The 5,744-nt window shown below is 34.6% G+C and overlaps 1 pseudogene; it reads left to right on the forward strand.

Annotated features, from left to right (window-relative positions):
* Positions 1-5,744, forward strand: LOC121208071 (protein REVEILLE 6-like; annotated as a pseudogene).

Below are 5,744 nucleotides of genomic sequence, written 5' to 3' on the forward strand. Positions count from 1 at the left end.
ATGGCAGTGAACCAGACGGCAGCGTTGAAGGTGGGGTTGTGTCTATTGTGGCTTCTGCTATTCGGCTACACGTTCATCTCCCTCCACAATCTCAAAGCTTTGAACTTATTATAAATTTAATTTTAAAAAATGGAGACCCCCCCTTTTTCCTGTTCTTCTCTTCTTTACACTCTATTTTTCATTTGATTCTGTTTTTTGCTTTATATTTTAGGTGCTTACTTTCTATCTCTTGGTGCTGATGTGTTTTTTTTTGGTTCACATTACTCGTCTTAGATTTGATCGTGATTGGAAAAAGATTGAAGCTTTTGTCGGGTCAAAGACAGTGATCCAGGTAATTTAGAAGATGTCTTGATTTCTTTCTGTAACTACTAGGCTATATGTTGTCTTCAACATGTTTCTCTGATTGTTTAATGGATGTGCTTGGCAGATCCGTAGTCATGCACAGAAGTATTTTCTAAAGGTTCAAAAAAATGGGACAAGTGAACATATACCTCCCCCTCGACCAAAAAGGAAAGCAGCTCATCCATACCCGCAAAAAGCTCCCAAAACTGGTCAGTATCATCTATATCTTTTTTCTGGGTAGTTCTTGATCTTGAATTGACCCTTGGTTATTTTTGCATCTATATAGCTTCTGTTGTACCCCAAGTTGCTGGACCATATCAATCTTCATCTGCTTTGCATGAACCTGGTTATACATACAGAGGAGATTCATCATCAACTCCTGGAAATCCAATTGCCACTGCATCTTTGTCTTCCTAGAGTTACAACTCTGTGCCGCCTGTCACTGTGTCTCAAGTGACTAAAGGTTTTTAATTGTTTCTGCACTGCTCTTACCTCATATTTCTTCTCAAATATTAAAAGTATAACATATGGTCATGTATTTTGTAGATGATGCAGTGTTAGCTGGACTAACTATTGTGCATAATTCTTGTTATAGTAGCAGTAGTGAAAGTACTTCCAGAACTTGGTCATTTGGTGAAACAATTGATCGAGGAGATCACTGGAAGCAATCTAGAGGTTAGCATATTATTTCTACTTTGAGCTTGATGATAGGACTATTGGACCATGTTACCATATCACATGTCTAGAGGAAACATGTTTCTTTATTCATGCAATTTCTAAAAAATAATGGCATCTATACTGAAGCTTCATATAGCATTTTTAATCATCTACTATGACTTGCCTCAACTAGGATTTTAATGCCTACTTGTGATTACTGAATTAAGTGCTTGTCATCAAAAGATAAGTCTGATTTGTTTGACATATTCACTTACTTATTTTCCCATCAATTTAAGGTCTGTTTATTGTTAGAAAAAGATTCATGTTTCTCCATTTGCAAGAAAATGATCATCTTGTCTCATATGCTTACATGAAGAATTCTAGCTGCCTTATGATGAAGAAACAACATATTTGACTCTGGGATTTTTTGGATTGTATTCTTCCCTTAATTCTGCTTTTCTTTTTGCTGTAAACATTGATAATGTTATGACCTACTAGGTTATTCTGAATTCTGTTACTGCTGTTTTTAGTTTTTCCAATATTTACAGTACTGAAAATAAACATGTTACTTGTGGACTTTGAATTGCCTAGTTTAAACAGCAAAATGCTTGAATGGGAATTATTTATTTGCTTTTTTTGTTGTTGATCGAGCACTGGGTTGTCAAGAACACGTGATAATCAGTGTCTTCTTGAGTAGTTCCTGTCATCACATCCTTAAGTTTCCTTTGTCCCATTGATGATAAGTGTGCTTTCTATACTGTGCGGTTTTGCCAGATTTTGCTGAGGTGTACAGCTTCATTGGCAGTGTCTTTGATCCTGGTACAAGTGGGCACTTGCAGAAGTTGAAGCAGATGGACCCAATAAATTTGGAAACTGTATGTCATCCAAATGATATTAATAATTTTATTTTATTTCAATTGGGTGTGTGTGTGTGTGTGGAGGAGATTGAAGTGTCATATGTTTACTTAAAATCCTATGGTCAACTCAAGCTGCTTTATTTGCCTCTTTGCAGGTGTTATTGTTAATGAGAAATCTCTCAGTCAATTTGACGAGCCCTGATTTTGAGGATCATGTAAATTCTTGTTCCTTGTCTTGAGAATGTTTTTATATCCACTGTTGGCTCATACATACTATATTTTATATTATGATTCAATTTTTCATGTTTGAATCTGAACTGATTACTGTTATTTCCTATCTTTGTTTTAGTTTCTTATAATGCCATCCTGTGATATTGCTTTAGAGTTTTGCATATCTATTCTGTTCTTCTCCACATTGGAGGTCTATACTTCATTGAATTAATTCCAAAAGAGTTCAAGACTTACCAGAAGTCTGACTTTTACTTTTTAGATGAGAACTTCATTAAAATTGTTTGTACCTTGATAAATTTCAGATCTGGTAGGCTTCTTTCAGCTGTCCATCATGGTTTTCATCTGGTCCTAGGAATTTGATTAAGCGTATTCTTGATCCCAACCCTCTTACGTAAGTTTCAAATTCAATTCATCCTCTGAAAATTTGTGATTGCATGCAATCTTTGATCACAGTATAAGCTTTAGCGCGTGCATTTTGGTTGAAATTCTGCATGTTCTTTTTGAGAGCGTATAACTGTTCCTGAAATTTTACAAGATGAATGATTCAAGAAAGGGTACAAGCCACCAAAATTTGAGCAAGATGAGGATGTAAATCTTGATGATAACATCTTATATTTTACATGGTTATGATTTAAGTCTTTATTTCATTGATATATTTATATTTAATCTAATTTTTATTATTTATTTTAGTTTTGATTCTAAATTTTTATTTTTATTTTAATATTTTTAGTTAAAATTTTAATAGAAAATTTTTATATTTATATCATGGATATTATTCTTCTCAATATTTTGATAATGAATTTTAAATTTTTTATATTTGTCATGAATTTTATAATATTTTACTTTTTTAAAATTTCATTACCTTTTGCGGCGTTTGTGGGAAAAGCGCCGTTAAAGGTCAATTTTGCTACAGTGATTTGTTGGTTATTTTTTATTTACTATTGCAATTTTAGTGCGACAATGTAGGGTTTGTTTTGCCCATTTTTTATGCGATAGTGGTCTTGATGTTGTTGATAAAACTATTGTAAAAATTGTAAATGGTTAATTGTGATTTATTGTTGCAATTTCAGTCCCAACACTATTGGTTTATTTTGTCGATTTTTTATGCGACAGTGGTCCCAATGATGTTGATTTATATTACCCAATCAAAAAAGATGTTAAAATTGTAGACATATGTTCCTGTTTTGTATAGTATTCAAAGAAGTGGTCCCGATGTAGGTAGTGAGTTTTGTTTTATTATTTTTTAATGTTTTTTGCTTAGAAAAATGTTTGTTTATTCAAAGGAAATTGTTTTTGCTCAAAAAGATGTTAAAATTGTAGACTTCTGTTATTGCTTTGTTTGTTTTTTAATGTTTTTTGCTTACAATGTGTTACTGTTTTTTTTAGATGTCAATAGATGATGAATATTATATTATTTTGCATGTGGATGGGCACTTTGTAAAGGACTCATATGTTAGATATGTAGGTGGGGAAGTGATTAGGCTTAAAGAGGATCCAAACACAATATCTTATTTTGAATTATGTAAAATAGTCAAAATTGGGTTAGGGTTTAACACTGTCATGTTAATCTATTTTCATGAGCCTGGTACAGTAGGGTTACAAAATAATCTAAGGGTGATTTATGATAACACTTCCACCATAACTATGTTGGACTTTTGGGTCAAGTTTAAGGAGATTGAGTTATATGTTGAACATGAGGTTGATAACCCTATAATTGTAGATGAAACTTTTTTGTTGACTACTGGGGAGGGTGATGTTGAAGGGTTAGAAGTTCATGGGGAGGGTGATGATGAAGCGGTAGAATCTGATGGTGAAGATGATCTAGAAAAGGTAGAATCTGGTGGGGAGGGTGATGTAGGAGAGGTACAAGCTGATGGAGAGGGTGTTTCTGCTACTGGTATTTAGGTAGATGAGGATATTGGTATAGAAAGTGGTGGACATATTAGTTTAGGGTTTATTGTTGGAGAGGATAATGATAGTGAAGTTGCTGCTAATGAATATGCTGGTGATTTTGTAACATCAGATGGAGTGAATAATGTTACTGATGAATATGTTGGTGATTTTGCAACATCAGATGGAGTGGATAATGTTGCTGATGAATATGCTGATGATTTTGCAACATCTGATAGACTGGATAATGTTGCTGTTGCACGTACTAGAGAAGAGGATGGAAATCAAACTAAGGTATGGGACTCAGATGAACATGGAAGCTTGGTTGAGTCCGATGAAGATGAAGAACATGAAGATGGCGAGAGAAGGAGGAGCAAGTTTCCCTTATACAATGATAAATTAAAATTTAGCCTGAGAATGTTGTTTAAGGATGGCAAACAGTTTAAGAGTGCAATTCGAAAGTATTCCAAAGAATGTGGAAAACAACTAAAGTTCATTAAGAATGAACCGAAAAGGGTTTTTGTGAGGTGCATTGTTCTTCTAACTGTCCATGGAGAATTAGGGCTAGTTACAGTCCTATTGCGACATGCTTGTAAATAAAGACGTTTCAGGATAAGCACCATTGTTCGGTTAGTTTTAAGAACAAAATGGTGACGGCTGATATGATTGCCCAACATTTTGAAGCAACTATCAAGGATCATCCTAAGATGAAGCTGAGGGAAATTCAAAGAAGATGTGCTTCTGAGATGTATGTAAATGTGACCATTGACTGTTGTTATAGAGCGAAGAAAATAGTGAATGAGTAAATGGCTGGGAATCATAAGGAAGAATTTGGCTTGCTATGGGATTATGCTCATTAGTTAAGGTCAAAGATGCCAGGATGTACAATCAAAATGGTTGTTCAAAGGGTGACAGCACTCCCTTCCACATTTTAAGAGGTATTATGTGTGCTTTAATACACTAAAGAGATGCTGGAAAGTGGGTGTAGGCCACTCATTGGGTTAGATGGTTGCTTCCTAAAAGGCCCATTTAAGAGTAAATTTCTCAAATCTGTTGGAAGAGACGCAAACAACCAAATCTTCCCTATTGCGTGGACTGTGGTTGAAGTGGAGTGCACTGATTCATGGGGCTGGTTTCTCAGTCTTCTATCAACTAATTTGGGCTTGGAAGATGGTATGGGTACACAATTATCAGTGACCAACAAAAGGTTAGTAAATATGCAATTTTAAGCTTGGTATTATTTTTTTAATCTGTTATTTGTATTTAACTAAAATTTTCTAACAATCTATCACATTCATTAATTTGAATTAGGGCCTTGAGATTGCAATTTTTGACATACTATCAAGAGAGGAGCATAGGAATTGTGTAAGGCACGTGTTTGCAAATTGGTCATGGAGGAAGTTAGGGAAATCTTATGAGTGATTTTTGGCAGATTGTGAAGTGCGCGACTGAGGAGTGAGAGGATCTATGTTCAGCATTGAAGAAGAAATATAAGGATGCTTACGATAATTTAATGAAAAAGTCTCCAAAGATGTGGACTAGGGCATTTTTGGGGACTACTTGTAAATCAGATATAGTTGACAACAATTTGTGTGAAGCATTCAATTCAAGCATTGTCGAAGCTAGGTTCAAAAGCATTATCAGAATGCTTGAGGATATTAGAACCAAGATGATGACTAGAATAGTGTAACACCCTGATTTTGGGCCTAGTCGGAACAGTGGTTTCGGGACCGCAAATTCGACGATGAAAATTTTATTTTTATTATA

This window comes from Gossypium hirsutum, chromosome A10 (assembly GCF_007990345.1).
Source record: "Gossypium hirsutum isolate 1008001.06 chromosome A10, Gossypium_hirsutum_v2.1, whole genome shotgun sequence".
Lineage (NCBI taxonomy): Eukaryota > Viridiplantae > Streptophyta > Magnoliopsida > Malvales > Malvaceae > Gossypium > Gossypium hirsutum.